Source organism: Mercenaria mercenaria, chromosome 11 (assembly GCF_021730395.1).
Source record: "Mercenaria mercenaria strain notata chromosome 11, MADL_Memer_1, whole genome shotgun sequence".
In the NCBI taxonomy this organism is placed as follows: domain Eukaryota; kingdom Metazoa; phylum Mollusca; class Bivalvia; order Venerida; family Veneridae; genus Mercenaria; species Mercenaria mercenaria.
This window is the reverse complement of record NC_069371.1, coordinates 62,589,229-62,607,345: the sequence shown is the minus strand read 5'-3', so window position 1 is coordinate 62,607,345 and position 18,117 is coordinate 62,589,229.

Below are 18,117 nucleotides of genomic sequence, written 5' to 3'. Positions count from 1 at the left end.
GTAACTAAATTGGGTTTTGACTTCAAAACGTGAGAAAAGCAATCTAAGACTAAAACAAACAAAAACGAGAACAAAATGGATATTTTACAACATGTAGGACTGAAACAAAAATTAGTAAAATTGTGAAAGAGAAACGAACAATCTATCTCCAAATGCCTTGTGTTTTATATTATTCATTGATTGTGTATTTTATATCATTGAATGTATTGAACTTATAAATTTTGATTTTGTGAAGACAATTGTGTTCTATTGTACTTGAAGAAAATGATCGTCAAAATTACGTTAAATATAAAAATAAGATTATGTATTGATTATCAATCGGTGTTGATGAATAAAAACCTTTTTCAAAACAACATAAAAACAACTTTGCGACAAGGTATGCACAATCTATTCCCATAGGATTATAGTGGACGCAGCTTGACCCCGATGGTTGACCTTTTCATTATAATACATATTATTATACCTCACTTTTGGCTACAATGGTAAAATCCCATTACCCGAAAAAGAGATATTTTGACTATCAGAAACATTTTCAACCTTTCTGACACGTCACCGAGCGAAAGTGACTGTCAGGTCATGTTACCGAGCTGATATTTTGAATGTCTTATAAGGGCAAATAACTGCTTCAATGTTTTAGCAAAATGATTGCCTCCCTTGTACACATACAAAATGTATAGTGATGACGTCACTATTAAATGTTTACAAAGGCCAATTGCCGCGAAAAAGATGAAACTGTTGAATTAAATGAATTAAAAACATTTTTTAAACTTTTTATGTGCTGAATTTTGCTCGGTATAATAAAATAAATATCATATGACAGCGTGTGTGACATTGATGTTGTCAGTCCTCGAAACAGAACGCCACCACTCGGCTTTCGCCTCAGGTGACATTCTGCCCTCGGGTTGACAATATCAATGTCACACACGCTGCCATATGATATTCATATACAGTGTAACTTCTGAAAACCGAACGACCTCCGGACCAGCATAAAAGTTCGGTATTTGGAAGTTTCCGGAATTTAGAAGTTTGAAAATTTGCAGGCAAAATGGACAAGGTGTACTTAAGTTATGGTTTCTTACACATAGGATGAAAGAGATTATTATCCTTTATGATAATTGTACAAGTTGTATAAAATAATTAATTAATATATTAATGAATAAATTACAAACATTTAGGATTATCAAGTATGTGTAAAAATACATACATAAGAAATACCCAAACATATCTATAATAATAGCATTTAATCAAATATTATTCACACACATTTTATCATCATTGAAGTCCCGAGTTGTCAATATTTAATTGATGTTTATGACGCATAGTTTACTCGGTGTTACTAAATCAATTAAAACATCGATCTTTCTTTCATTCAAACATTATGAAGGTATTTCATACTTGAAGTATTTAATTCATCACGTTTTCATAAATTGAAAATTAAAGTACTCGCAAACTCAAACTCAAACTCTTTTATTCTCTCAATTCATGGCATACATGAAAACATGAGGTAAAACATATAACATTTTATAATCGAGGCTCTTTATATAAACAGTTATATTTATGTGTATTTAAGTAAAGAAAATATTCACTACAACAATGATTATACTCACTAAACAAAATCTACATCTATAAATTGGTTTCCAACGATCTACTTTATCGAAGTATAATTTATATCAGGCATGATGAAATACCTTGATATCATTTTTTTTTTAAATAAAATAGTAAAATATAATATAATTGTGGAGGGCCACACAGAAAAATAAACAAACAAAACATCTGTCAGCATTTGATAGTCTGTTAAGTTTGACAGTATGGTATAGGTAAGTCAAATTAATTGATATAGGTGGCATGTGTGGTCAAACTATTTGTAATATGATTCGGATTGAAATTGGGAAATAAAGTGGAATTTCAGATAGATCATTATTTAAAAGCCCACGAAACGAAACAGAAGACTGATCAAATGCAATTCATTAAATTAATGGACAAAAACAAGTAAAAGTATAGTCTATAATCTTACATAGAAGATATAATTTAATCAACGTACAAACTTAGAAAGGATGCATTTCATAAACTTACTCAGTTTCGTTTGTTCAGATTTGTTTTCAGATGTCATTAGTTGGGACAGTTTAAGAGTATTTGGTCTTCTGTAATAGTAAGGTTTAATATATCTAATTCGTTCTTGTCTAAGATCTTGACATTCTAGCAAATAATGAAATTCATCTCCTATTTTATCACATGATATACACTTTCTGTCACTTGAGGAATTCTTGCCCAGTTACCTGTTTCTATTGGCATTCGGTGGTTCCTAGTTCTAAACTTTGCAAAGGTTAAACATGAAGAAATTGAGTATTTTGCTAGGTACTTTTCAAATCCAAATTCTGTCTTGAATATTCTATAAAATGAACTTTTGGATGAATTTTCAATGCTGGAGTGCCATTCGTTTATAAAAAGATCTTTAAGCTTTTGTCTTATTGTCAATTTAAGCCATTTAATGTTCGGGAATGTGTGATCGTTCCATATATTAAATGTACCACACTTTATAAAGATTTGCTTAATATTATATAACCATGGGTATTGTTTTTTGAAATTGTCATCATTTAGTGTTTTTGATGTTGATATAATACCTTGGTATACTTTTGAAGATAACTTGGACATTGGGTTATTGTTGTCACTGTTACATATTCGCGCCAAAAACTAATTATTCGTTCTTCAATATCTAAACGTAACGGGGGCATCCAGTTTCACCATAGACCATATAACTCGGAGTTGACTGTTTCATTTTAAGAATGTGTTTCAAAAATTTTTACTGAACCCTTTCTATAACATCTATGTTCCCAAATCCCCAAATTTCAGTACCATACAGTAGAACTGGCTTGATTGTTTTTTGGAATAGTTCAATTTGCATATCTATTGGCAGTTGTAAACGATTTGAATTTCTCAATAGACTGTACATAGCTCTTGTTGCTTGCGATGCAATATGTTTCTTACATTTATAGAAAGACCCGCTTCTACTGAAATATATACCTAGGTATTTATATTCATTAACGATTTCAATTGGTTGATTATGATAAGTAAAATTAAAGTTTCGCTGTCGACCTTTTGAGAATATAAGAACTTTTGACTTCGAAGTATTTACAGTAAGTTTCCAATGGTTACAGTATTCTGCATATGTGTTAAGTGCATTTTGCAGTTCAGTTTCTGAATCTGACATAATGACTGTGTCATCGGCGTATAAAAGTATAAATAATTTTATTAGATCTATTGTTCCATCTTCATGTGCTATTGGTATATTTACGCCGTTAGTACTTCCATTAGTACTAAAGTATTCATGTAAGTCGTTTAGAAACATAGAAAATAATAAGGGCGATAAATTTTCGCCTTGACGTACGCCTATGTTACTTGGGAAAAAAATTGATAGTTCAGAATTTACCCTTACGCAAGACTTTATATTCTTATACAAATTTTTAATTAAGTTAAGACATTTTCCATTTATATTTAAATTTGCAATTTTGAACCATAATCCATCTCTCCAAACTATATCAAAAGCTTGTTTTAGGTCTATAAAAGCACAAAACAGTTTCTTTTTGTTATTATTTAGTGACTGTATAAGTTGATGTAGAATAAACATGTTATCTGATGTAGAGTAGCCTTTCCGGAATCCTGCTTGTGTGTTATGCAAAAGATTATTGCTTTCAACATATTTTGTGATTCTTTCGTTCAATATACACGTAAAAAGTTTTCCTAAACAACTCAGTAATGTAATGGGTCTGTAATTTTCTGGTTTACTTATATCACCTTTATTTTTGTAAATAGGATTGATAATTCCAATGGTCCATGATTCTGGAATAACACCGGTATCTAAAACGAGATTAAATAATTTTACATAAATATTTTTCATTTGGGAATACGTATGTTTAATGTGTTCATTGACTATTTTATCATATCCGCTAGCTTTGTTTGATTTAAGAGCCATTATTGATTTTTCAATTTCATCTTCTGTAATTATTCTATTTATTTCTACATTTAATATCTCTTCAGTTTCATGGTTATTTGTATTATCTGAATGCATATTTAAATCATTATTTTCAATATTGTCAGCGTAGTTCACATCTCTAAAGAAATTATATAAATCGTCGATGGGTGCTTCAGTAGCAGTTGCTTTCTTCTCATTCAATATTTTCCAAAATTGTCTGGGATCATTAGTTTTAAGTCGTTTCAGTTTTCTAATATTTTTAGATTTTGATTTGTTATGAAATAATTTTAATGTATCTTTATATGTTTTGCTTTTTGTTTTCAGATTAGTTTTGTTTACTTCTGATTTTCTTAGTTTATATAGGTATTTGGCTCGATGGAAATCTCTTCTAGCCTTTTTGCATTTGAATCCGAACCATTTCGGTGCGTTTTGGTTATTATTTTGCTTATTTTCAGTTATTGATTTATTTCGATATCCAAATACCTTGACAGAAGTGTCTATGAATAAAGAAGCTATATCGTTAACGATCTCATTAGCTTCAGTTTGATTAAAGTCATTTACAAGTGTGAATGTTAAAAGTTTTTCATTGATTTCACGTATTTTGTTATTATCTAATGTATTAATGTAGTCGTTTTGTTTAGATTTATCCCACAGCTTTATTGATGGATTTTTATTTATTTTGGGTTTCACTGCCGGACTATTTTCAAAACTAAAACAAAACTCAACCGGGTTGTGGGCATCAGAAAAGAGCGGACAAAAGTCGAGTACACTAACTGAACAAATATCTTTAAAAAGAAGTGAATTACAAATGACATAGTCTATCGTACTTACACTTTTACATGTTGTTAAGCCATTCTTGTCACCGTTTATTCTTCCATTCATTATATACAAATTATTAGTTTGCAGAAATTCTATTAATCGATATCCGTAATTATTAACTGAATTGTCGCTATTGCATCGTATTTTATTTATGTTTGGCGCGATATCAAATTTCGACATTTCTAAATTATATTCATCGGAAATTTCATCTAAATGCAATATCTCACTTAATTCATTGTCGAATATAATATAGTCATTAAGGGATTTAGTCCTCGAGTTAAAGTCTCCAAAAATACAATAAGCAGAGTATTTGTTAACAAAACTATTAAAATCGGTTTGAATTTCCAGAAAAGGGTCAGAAGATGCATATTCAGAATTTTCTGGTGGTATATATACTACACCGCAGAGTAAATCTGTTTCAGTTTTCGTTAACAGTTTTGATATTGTAAACCATAGCACGAGTGTACTCTCTGTATTCAAAATAGTTATATATTTGGACAGTTCATTCTTTATTAGTAGCGCTAGTCCCCCTGACTTTCGTCTGGAGATTGATTTACGGTTTTTAACATGTATAACAAAATTTTTAACCTCTACTGAGTCTAAATCATTAAGTTTTGATTCTTGTATTCCTACCAAACTGTATTGGTTAATTAAATCTAGAAATTCCGGGCAATATAGTTTACTTTGGAGACCGCAGACATTTAAAGATAGCATTTTAATTTGATTTTCTGTATGAGTGAGAGAGCCCATGTTATAGTCACTATTGCGAGGTGATGAACTACTATCAGGATCGGCTTTATCGTCCAAATTTACGGAATCACGGTGATAACTTATATTATTCGACTGTTTATTAGAAATGTGAGTGCTCAATGCACTGGCTTCATTTGTTCTAGCATATATGACGTCATTTGTGCATATACGAGGTTTGCATTGGTTCGCAGTTTCAAATGGTATTTTACAGTCTGAGACATTATTATTACATGTACAAGAGCTATATTGTTTCAGGGTTTCGGATTGTATAACTTTCGAGCAGCATTGGTAATTACTAATATGTACATTTTTATCCAAATGTATGACTACGGCATTCAATACATACATATATGAGTACAACAGCATAGCAATATTACCTAGATAATGAGACATTGCATACGAAAATGCTAACAAATAATAGTATTTACAAACACATGTACAATAAATCTGGACATTATACGATACATCATAACTATACAGGGTCATTAAATACGTGCTCATGCACGAATAGTTCAATAAATAGTAGTATTGTAATAGGGTATTACAGGTCTCCCACGCATAATACCAAAAACCGTTACAGATCATCGCATCAAAAATGGTTTTATACGTCCTACTATAAATGGTCAAATAATTGTTCGGTATTCTATAACAAAATGGAGAATTATCCCGATGAAAATTAGTTTCAATAGACAGAGTGTTACAATTATTGTCAATATCTAAAAGATTGTGCGAATACAAAATTGGCGAAACTCTACTACTACTAATAAATCCGTCATTCATTGTATTTTGATTGACATAATTTGATTTATAAAGCAACTCTGGTCTATACACCGTATAAGGGTCAATACTTGCGTTATATAAAAACCATTTACCGTTATAATCATAATAATGATGAAAAAGTTCAAAATAATTTTCGTACTGATTGGTCACCGAATATACAAATTCTGTGTCACTGTCGGTATTATGTGACCTTCCACACCTGTCCTACTTAAGGACATTGTCATTGTTAAATGTTTTCGAATGAGGTTCTGCTGAGGTTTCTACTGGGGTCATATTTTTCCACGGGTTATCTACCATGTCATCACTATAGCTTGCATCTTTGTCTATGATGCGATTGTCACATACAATTTTGTCTTTGGGAACATTTTTCGGGGTTCAATATAACAATCTTCATCAGTAAATCGCTTACTCGATGTTTCATTATCAAGAGGGGAGCGGTCTTTTCTCTTGATTTGTTCACTACGGTTTACGTCACTCAAACAAGCATAACGATTTGGCGTCGTAAAGTTAATTGTACGTTGATACGAAACTGCACCAGCAGCGTTATCACGAGGGTAAACACTGGTTCCTTCATGGCGGGGTGGTCTTGGGGGTCCGGTGTCCTGTCGTTGAGATCTTAGTGAGTAGGAGGCCTGTTGTTCTCCGTATTTGGGTGGATTTTCAGGACGATATAACGTATGTGATGTCCCAACTTTGTCAATGTATCTCCTATCAGCTGGGTTATATAGTTTATTGTTCACATAGAGGCGATCTCTAACCAGAACACAGTTTTCACCTTGTTCGGACAATTTACGTACGACAGGATAAAGCATCTTGCGTTTGTCCTCAATTTCCTTCGGGAAGTGCTCATGAATTTTAATTTTTGTTTGTTTTTTGTTTAGAACGAAACCAGCCTTTCGAATAATTTCACGATCACATGCGCTGTCAAATTGGGCTATAATTGGGCGTGGACGTTTCGTTTCAGCAGCCCTTGCGGGATTACCAACTCGTTGTACACGCTTAAATTTGATGTCGGAAACACTTGTTGGGATCTCTTCTTGAATTTCATCGTCACCCTGAATTTTGTCGTTTAAAAATTTTCTGAATGTGTGTTCAACGTTTTCACGGGTTGTTTGACTTTTGTCACTTTTACCATTTTGGTCAGAGTTTGGATTTTCGGGCCGGGCCTCGTCAATACCGAAAATAATCAGGTTATTTTCCATGAGCCTACACTGTTGGTCAAGTGAGCGTGAATTCAGATTTTCATATTGTGTATTGAGTTCACTGAATTGTGTGTATAAATGCTCAACCTGGCGTTCAAGATCAGAAGCTCTTTGTTTTAAATGTGTTGTTTCTGTTTCGTTGTCACATCTAATTATATTAGTGAATTCATGAAATGTTTGACAATATTCTTCAACATCACGCACTCGTTTGTTCATGGATTTACTCTCTTCTCGAATTTCAACCATTTGTGCTGATAGTTTTGTAATATGCCTTTCTAGAGGTTCAATTTTAGATATACTTTGTTCAATAGATTTTAGACGACCATTCATATCTTGTAAAAGCGAAACAACATTTACCTTTGAACTGCTAACATTATTGTCAGTCATTGGATTTAGCATGGCATTTTGCATAGAGTTCGCGAGTGATGTTTGAAAACCTGGTGGCAGAGGATATCCTGGAAATGGTGGTGCAAGGAAAGAGGGTCCACTGTAGGGGGGTATACATACTGACCCTGGCCCACTTTGTACGTTGTCCATTGTTGTATTGTTCTGTTGAACTTGTCTGTCATTGTTGTTACCGTTTGAGTCTGATTGAGAATGAGACATGTTGACACAAAATCACACAATAAATCCACAAATTACCGTTTATATTTAATTTATATTCAATCCCAGCCACATTTATCTACCAAATCCACTTTTCGAAGATCAAAATAAGTCCCAGATTTTTTGTATACACTTTTTATTTGAACAATTTGGTCAGTTTTCAAAATTAGGCGGCCATTCTTGCGAGCCTCGCTTTCGTTTTTCGCCAATTTACTTCTTTACTTTTGCATCAAATGATCATTGTTATTATAATGCGTGTCAAAATAAATGTGTGCCGCTAATAGATACATAAAAGAACATGTTGACAACTTGGCATGGTTGTATTTGTATTTACAGGTGACACTTTTAATCCGGCAAATGTTTTGCTGTTCGGTTTTCGGAAGTCAATTTAAGTGTTAAAATATAAACGGTCCTTCAAAAATCGTCCGGTTTTCAGAATTCGGAAGTTCCGTTTTTCAGAAGTTAATAATATATAGAAATAAGAACAAGAAATAACGGGACTTTAAGTTTTGTGCGGTTTTTAAAGGTTTCCGGTTTTCAGAAGGTCCAGTTTTTAGAAGTTCCACTGTAATAACGCACATCCTATTATTGAAAAGGACTGTACGTAAAACACGAGCTGCACGAGAAAAAGAAAATATAAATTTGTGTAAATATTAATTAGTGTATTGGAAAGTTTTAACTGATCAAATGTAAGTAAATATACTTTGATACTGCACTGTGTACAAGTTAATTCCATATAAATATACACTGCTACCCTAAGCACCCTTGATTTCTACAATGAAATAATCGATATGAATAATCAGCCTGAGGTCAAGTTGCGACCACTATACCGTGTGCGGTTCCGCAACTGAGCCCGTCATCCTGACCTAAAACAACTGAACCGTTACCAAGGCGAAACTTTGCAAGCTGAAAACAAATGTATGTTTACATTGAAATAAAGTGACAAGGACTTCATTCACGCGATATTAGCCCGATATTATAAAATTTAAGCATGTAATATTGTGTGTGGTTATCATTTTGTCCGATGCTAAATATCATTTCTTTGTTATATTTGTAAGTGTCACTATATTTATGTATATATTACAGACTACACCTGATATTCCTTTGACTTGTTATATCTTGTAGATAGGTCTTTATTTTCCTCCAATATTGAAGATTTGAACATATGTACAAACAGAAAAACTATATACATTACATACAGCTTACTATACTTGTATCAATGAAAATACCGACTAACATTAAATGACAAAAACAAAACAAACAAAAACCATAAATGAACAAGAAAACTAAACAAAGAAAGTTGGCAGCCCGAACATATTCAGCCCAATTAATTAGCATGAAATTATCTAGTAGCGAACCGAAAATAAAACTAGAACGATTTAGCATTTGTCATCAATTAAACTAAATATCAACACAACACTGAAGGAAAGTGCAAATGCGCAAAACTTTTTTATGAATGGCGTCTATTAGCTATATTTGACTTTATTTCAAAACGAAAGAAAACTAGTACAAGAATAGCACTTATTATATATAATAAACTACCAAAACTTTACCTACAAAAAAGAAACTGTATCCTTTTTGACTACAATTAAAATTTTTTTTTTTTGGTTGGATTTAACGTCGCACCGACACATGATAGGTCATATGGTGATATTCCAGCTTTAATGGTGGAGGGAGACCCCAGATGCCCCTCCGCACATTATTTAATCACGAGCGGGTACCCGGGTAGAACCACCGACCTTCCGTAAGCCAGCTGGATGGCTTCCGTACATGAAGAATTCAACGCCCCGAGTGAGACTCGAACCCACATCGATGAGGGGTAAGTGATTTGAAGTCAGCGACCTTAACCTCTCGGCCACGGAGGCCCCATTAAATTATTTAGAAAAGAGCTTTTTTTAAATGTAATCTAAGCTGGACAATATTTTAAATCCAACATTTAAATATAAAACTTGACAAAGTTGAATATTGCCAACAGTATAAATAAGAGCACGGGTTTCTCTTTATATCAGTCATGATATGCCGTAACAAAAACTACCACATGGAAACCATGTTCTCCGCCCCGCACTCTAAACGTGCCAGCTCGGAATGACAGATATGCCGGATCATCACATAGTCTTGAATTATAACTACTCCGTAAACATTTTACAAAGTACTTTTAGCATCCTGAAATTTGCAAATTGCACATGTTCATTAAGTTATCGTAGAATAACCGGTGTTTTGAGTTCTTATGCGTAAGAATATATCACGAAGGCTAAACTTTTGTTGTTGTTGTTGTACACGGATACTACGGTGTTTACGCTAGTAGTTACAAACTTCACGTGACTTTCATTTATAAAAATAATTGCACACAGGGGTTTGACGGTATACGGAAAATCCTTTGCACGCGAATGGGTTCTCGCAAAATAACTTTTGATTGAATTTCTTCTATGTGTATGTAGGTCATTTGTCGTGTTAGAATTATAAGGTTGATTTTTTTCATCCGTAAACTGTTGGGTCTATTCAATTTTTTACATAGTGTCTTTTCTAAAGATACAATTTACCAAAATCAAACTCCACTGATCATTTATCATTTACACTTATCAAGTAAGTTCAATCACATAAGCAAGGCAACTTGCTTAATATAAGTATCCAATTTAGTTGTGTAGATTTGATCAAAGGCAAGGCAAACTGATTAAAAGGTGAATATTCCATTTAGTATAGTAAGCAGAGACCTCCGCCCAAGATTTTGACACTCAGGTTGAGACCAGGTTCACAATGCTGTCCTGCCATTGGTCAATTTCAAAACCAACCTCAGAATTAATCAGTCTGATACTGGAGATTTGACATTAATTTTAAAACTTGAGTTAGTGTAATGTCCTCGACATTAAAAGCATCTTTCAAGATGACGCAGTTAAATTTCAGAGATGAAGAAAGCATCCTGACGATTCGACAAGAAAACAATACAATCAATTGATTGATTGTGACAGATAAGGAGATGCAATTAATCAATTCGTGAAACTATTCAGAAATATGACGATCTTTGTAAAGTATAGAACTGACAATTAATGCTCCGATTACAAACAAAAACGCTACAACCACCGTATTCAGCTGACAAGTGTGTGCCAGATTTTTAGGGGTTTTTTTGTTCAAGATATAAGATAAAAGATACATGAAACTTTAATTAACGTCGAATATGAATTTAACAATTAACATTAGCTTAAAACTAGTTTCCGACAAACAAATGAAATAGTAATAACAACATAAAAAAGAACAGCTGTAAAGGAAAAGCACAGTCATAAAAGAGCAAGGGAAGTAACCCAGTAACATACATATACATTACTGACTTTGTTACATCCCTCCTAAAGGAAGTGTATCCGAGAGAAAAGAGATCCCTCATTTCATGATGGATTTGATTGTAAATAGATATTCTGAGCTTCTGAAAGTAGCCAAATTTTATAGATCTGATGTAAATGAAGAGAAAGGGGTAAAAACATTCTGGACAATCATGGTTTCTTGTGCAAATGACTGCCTGCGGATTTGTACAAAAAGTAGGCTGGACCGCTTCACTTTGTAGAAATGCAATACACTATTCATTCTGACAGATGTGAGGAGAAAAGTAGCAGGTCAACAGGTCACTTCAAAGTGACTTTTGTGTTTCTCTCGGGTAGATTTCTAAAGAGAAGTAATTTGCATTTGTCTTCAGAACATTGTGTCATTGAAGCCTTGCATTAATATATTTGTATGTAACCCTATGGGAAATTAATGGTACTTTGGGCCATGACCGCACGTGAAATGCACTGTTTCACACTAAATATCAATGTATGTAAGAAAGCCGAAACAATCCGTTAACTGGGCTCCTGATTCGCGTAATGACACCAAGTCCCTACGACTTCTACAAACAAACCAGTCTTATGGCCAGTGTGTCATTGAGAACCTAAAGTGACGACCTTTCCACCAGTATATTACATTTGGCATTTGAATACAGATAAGCAGTAGTTAAACGCCAACAAAATGTAATAAAAACTAATTAAATGTCACTTGGACAGATGTCCAAGAATCTTTTGTCCTATTGAGGGATGCTTGAATATCTAAGCATCTAACTTCCAAATACGTATTGATCAGGGTATATAGATCTTTCGAACAATAGTTCTACATATGAGTGAAATTATGGAAAGTAAACCAAAGACCCCGTGTTAATATTCTACGCTTATACGTAACGAACATCTTATCGTAGTGGTATATTACCCATATATACAAGTCATAGCATCGTTAAATGCAAGATTTATAAGTGTTTTTTGGGTTTTTTTTTCCTGAACAAAAATGTTGAGTCACAGAATGAGGTAACAAGGTACAGTTACCTGCCCTTCGTTACCCAACTAAAGGAAGTGTATCCGAGAGAAAAGAGATCCCTCATTTCATGATGGATTTGATTGTAAATAGATATTCTGAGCTTCTGAAAGTAGCCAAATTTTATAGATCTGATGTAAATGAAGAGAAAGGGGTAAAAACATTCTGGACAATCATGGTTTCTTGTGCAAATGACTGCCTGCGGATTTGTACAAAAGGTAGGCTGGACCGCTTCACTTTGTAGAAATGCAATACACTATTCATTCTGACAGATGTGAGGAGAAAAGTAGCAGGTCAACAGTTCACTTCAAAGTGACTTTTGTGTTTCTCTCGGGTAGATTTCTAAAGAGAAGCAATTTCCATTTGTCTTCAGTACAATTGTGTCATTGAAGCCTTGCAGTAATATATTTGTATGTAACCCTATGGGAATTTAATGGTACTTTGGGGCCATGACCACACGTGGAATGTACTGTTTCACACTAAATATCAATGTATGTAAGAAAGCCGAAACAGTCTGTTAACTGGACTCCTGATTCGCGTAATGATACCAAGTCCCTACGACTTCTACAAACAAACCAGTCTTATGGCCAGTGTGTCATTGTGAACCTAAAGTGACGAACTTGCCACCAGTATATTACATTTGGCTTTTGAATACAGACAAGCAATAGTAAAACGCCAACAAAATGTAATAAAAACGAATTAAATGTCACTTGGACAGATGTCAAAGAATCTTTTGTCCTATTGAGGGATGCTTGAATATCTAAGCATAAACTTCCAAATACGTATTCATCGGGGTAATTAGACTTTCGAAAAATAGTTCTACAAAATGATGAAATTAGGGAAAGTAAACCAAAGACCCCGTGTTAATATTCTACGCTTATACGTAACGAACACATATCGTAGTGGTATATTATCCATATAATATTATACAATTCATAGCATCGTTAAATGCAATATTTATAAGTGTTTTTTGGGTTTTTTTTTTCCTGAACAAAAATGTTGAGTCACAGAATGAGGTAACAAGGGTACAGTTACCTGCCCTTCGTTACCCAACTAAAGGAGATGTATCCGAGAGAAAAGAGATCCCTCATTTCATGATAGATTTGATTGTAAATAGATATTCTGAGCTTCTGAAAGTAGCCAAATTTTATAGATCTGATGTAAATGAAGAGAAAGGGGTAAAAAAACAATTCTGGACAATCATGGTTTCTTATGCAAATGACTGCCTGCGGATTTGTTCAAAAAGTAGGCTGGACCGTTTCACTTTGTAGAAATGCAATACACTATTCATTCTGACAGATGTGAGGAGAAAAGTAGCAGGTCAACAGTTCACTTCAAAGTGACTTTTGTGTTTCTCTCGGGTAGATTTCTAAAGAGACGGAATTTGCATTTGTCCTCAGAACATTGTGTCATTGAAGCCTTGCAGTAATATATTTGTATGTAACCCTGTGGGAAATTAATGGTACTTTGGGACCATGACCGCACGTGGAATGTACTGCTTCAAACTAAATATCAATGTATGTAAGAAAGCCGAAACAATCTTTTAACTGGGCTCCTGATTCACGTAATGACACCAAGCACATACGACTTCTACAACATACCAGTCTTATAGCCAGTGTGTCATTGTGAACCTAAAGTGACGACCTTGCCACCAGTATATTACATTTGGCATTTGAATACAGACAAGCAATAGTAAAACGCCAACAAAATGTAATAAAAACGAATTAAATGTCACTTGGACAGATGTCCAAGAATCTTTTGTCCTATTGAGGGATGCTTGAATATCTAAGCATCTAACTTCCAAATACGTATTCATCAGGGTATATAGATCTTTCGAACAATAGTTCTACATAAGAGTGAAATTATGGAAAGTAAACTAAAGACCCCGTGTTGATATTCTACGTTTATACGTAACAAACTTCATATCGTAGTGGAATATTACCCATATATACAAGTCATAGCATCGTTAAATGCAAGATTTATAAGTGTTTTTTTTTCCTGAACAAAAATGTTGAGTCACAGAATGAGGTAACAAGGTACAGTTACCTGCCCTTCGTTACCCAACTAAAGGAAGTGTATCCGAGAGAAAAGAGCTCTCCATTTTCTTATGGATTTGATTGTAAATAGATATTCTGAGCTTCTGAAAGTACCAAATTTTATAGATCTGATGGAAAATGAAGAAAGGGGTAAAAAAAAAATTCTGGACATCATGGTTTCTTGTGCAAATGACTGCCTGCGGATTTGTAAAAAAAAGTGGCTGGACCGCTTCACTTTGTAGAAATGCAATACACTATCATTCTGACAGATTGAGGAGAAAAGTAGCAGGTCAACTTTTCCACTTCAAAGTGACTTTTGGTTTTCTCTCGGGTAGTTTTCTAAAGAGAACAATTTCCATTTGTCTTCATTTACAATTGTGTCATTAAGCCTTGCATTTAATATTTGTAATTAACCCTAGGGGAATTTAATGGTACTTTGGGCAATGACCACACGTGGAATGTACTGTTTCACACTAAATATCAATGTATGTAAGAAAGCCGAAACAGTCTGTTAACTGGGCTCCTGATTCGCGTAATGACACCAAGTCCCTACGACTTCTACAAACTAACCAGTCTTATGGCCAGTGTGTCATTGTGAACCTAAAGTGACGACAATGCCACCAGTATATTACATTTGGCATTTGAATACAGACAAGCAATAGTAAAACGCCAACAAAATGTAATAAAAACGAATTAAATTGTCACTTGGACAGAGGGTAAAAGAATCTTTTGTCCTATTTAGGGATGTTTTGAATATCTAAGCATATACTTCCAAATACGTATTCATCAGGGTATATAGATCTTTCGAACAATAGTTTACATATGAGTGAAATTATGGAAGTAAACCAAAGCCCCCCGTGTTAATATTCTACGCTTATACGTAACGAACATCATATCGTAGTGGCATATTACCCATATAATATTATACAAGTCATAGCATCGTTAAATGCAAGATTTATAAGTGTTTTTTTTTTCCTGAACAAAAATGTTGAGTCACAGAATGAGGTAACAAGGTACAGTTACCTGCTCTTCGTTACCCAACTAAAGGAAGTGTATCCGAGAGAAAAGAGCTCTCTCATTTCTTGATGGATTTGATTGTAAATAGATATTCTGAGCTTCTGAAAGTAGCCAAATTTTATAGATCTGATGTAAATGTAAAATTCTGGACAATCGTGGTTTCTTGTGCAAATGACTGCCTGCGGATTTGTACAAACAGTAGGTTGGACCGCTTTACTTTGTAGAAATGCAATACATTATTCATTCTGAAAGATGTGAGGAGAAAAGTAGCAGGTCAACAGGTCACTTCAAACTGACTTTTGTGTTTCTCTCGGGTAGGATTATAAATGAAAGTAAGTAAAATGTCTTCTTCCTTTATATTACAGATTCTGTTGATTAACTTTTGTCCAATAATAACTTGACATTCACGAATTTTATTGAAGTATGTAATAAATGATTAAAAGATGTTGTTTTGTCATTTTATTCAAAACGTCCGTACATGTGTAGAAATAAAATTTTAAAGCTGGTTTTGAACAATAAACTGCTCCGAAAATTTCTTTCACAATTTATACAATAAATGTTTGCATTAATAGAATGAAAGTATGATAGGTGATAGAAAATCATGCAGTCATATATTAAAGAAAACCGGGATTCTCAAGCGTATAAATTGTCTATAAATATATATAAGGGCTAAGGTATGTATTTTGGAAGTTAATACCCATGAATTCATCAGGGCCTATACATCAAAATAGCTGTATTATTCTTACCAACCGCGCCTGATGAAACTGTGTTAAAATAACTACTTTTCTTTTAAAAAAATCATATATAATATTATGTTTTTATAACTTTCAGGTTGGATCTTTAAAAGCGATCACGTTACCTTACTGGAATAGTGTTTTGAAGGAGATGTATTTTCGTATTACGTTGAATATTACAAATATCTGGGCATTTGTTTTCGTAATATGAAATGATAACGTTTCTCGTGGGGGAGGGGGCACCTGGGGTCTTCCTCCACCATTAAAGCTGGAAAGTCGCCATATGACCTATCATGTGTCGGTGCGACGTTAAATCCAACCAAAAAAAAAAGTAAAGTCAATGTTCTTTTTTCTACTGCCTGCTCTCAAATGGTGTTTATCTAAATTCGGATAGCAAACGCAACGCACAGTTTCTCTATTGTTCGGTTCCAAATCGTTTTACGCTGTGGCTTAGGCGAATTCGGATAACAACGATAATACAAATGTACATACACAAGAACTTTTTCATATATTCCTGATGAGATGCAAAACTTATAGTTATTTCACTTCAGATAGCGAAGTCAATGCTAGGTTTGTTGAACTGCTTGATTGCTTATCTGAATTTGGATAGCAAAAACGAAACACAATTTTCATTCTGTCCAACTTTAGATAGTCAATATTGTATAGACTTGTCTGAATTCGGATAATAATACAAACTCACGATATGGTCAAGTGTATTTATTTGTTCGTTTAATGATCAGGTACAAGATTTCTTCCGTAAATTATCGTATTTGTAAAGTGTATTCGCTTATGACAGCGCAGCATAATGAATATTGGATTTAATCTGACAGTATTTAGTATTTGTATAATTAATATAAAATGAATTGAAGATAATCTAAGTTTGCCTTTTATCTGAATTCGGATAGAGCAGTTTTCTTATACATATTTAGATATGTGGTTTCATGTTTCCTGCTCGAGGTGTCTTGTATTTAATACATATTCATGATTATTAAAGTTATGAAACATCTACTTGTTATTTTTGTGATTGTCTGATAAGTTCTCGATAAATCAAGCATTTTGACAGTTTGGAAACTGTCAAATACAATTGGAACGTGTTAATACTGACTAAAGACACTGAATATCAAAACAAATAGTTGCAGTTTTTACTTCTTTTATCCTGCAGTTATACAAGTACTAGGCTAGAGGTTGCATTTCTCCTCACATCAAAAGAATAAATTTATTAAGCAACAGTGAGTCATAAAAATCACATAAATTGGAGATAGTCAACCTAAGACTTCAAAACAATCCGTCAAATAATGAGAACACATTACAAAGTACCTGCCGCGTATATGGCAACAAAGTTACATGCGTTGGCTTTTCGACTAGTTGGGTATATAGTACCAAGAAAACCATGCATAGACAGTTTTATCCTTGCAAGTATTTTCTCAGAAAGAAAAGCAAAGTAAAGATCACGTACAACACTGACTGGTTGTTTTTGTTGGATGGTAACTTAAGGTGACGGTATATCATGTTTAATGCATGACATACTAATTAATTTCTTTACTTTATCACAAGGTTTATACGGTAATACGGTGGGTGGGGTAGCGCCGATGTCGTAAATTCATTTCGGACCTATCAAGTTTTCAAAATTTCTGGAGCCCCCCGAATACATTGGACGGGTTCATTCAAACGCTAGAATTACTATTCTTACTAACACCTTTTTCATATTATCAAATATCATTTCTTAAATTTTACCCTTCAGGATGGAAAAAGATGTTGCCGTTTCTTCTCCCGGTTTGCTTTTCCGCTGATGTTAACTTGGTCATTAGTTTCATTGTCGTCAACCTGTGAAACATAATTGAATTTGGTGATAAAAAGTTTTAAAAAAGGTACAATTGAAA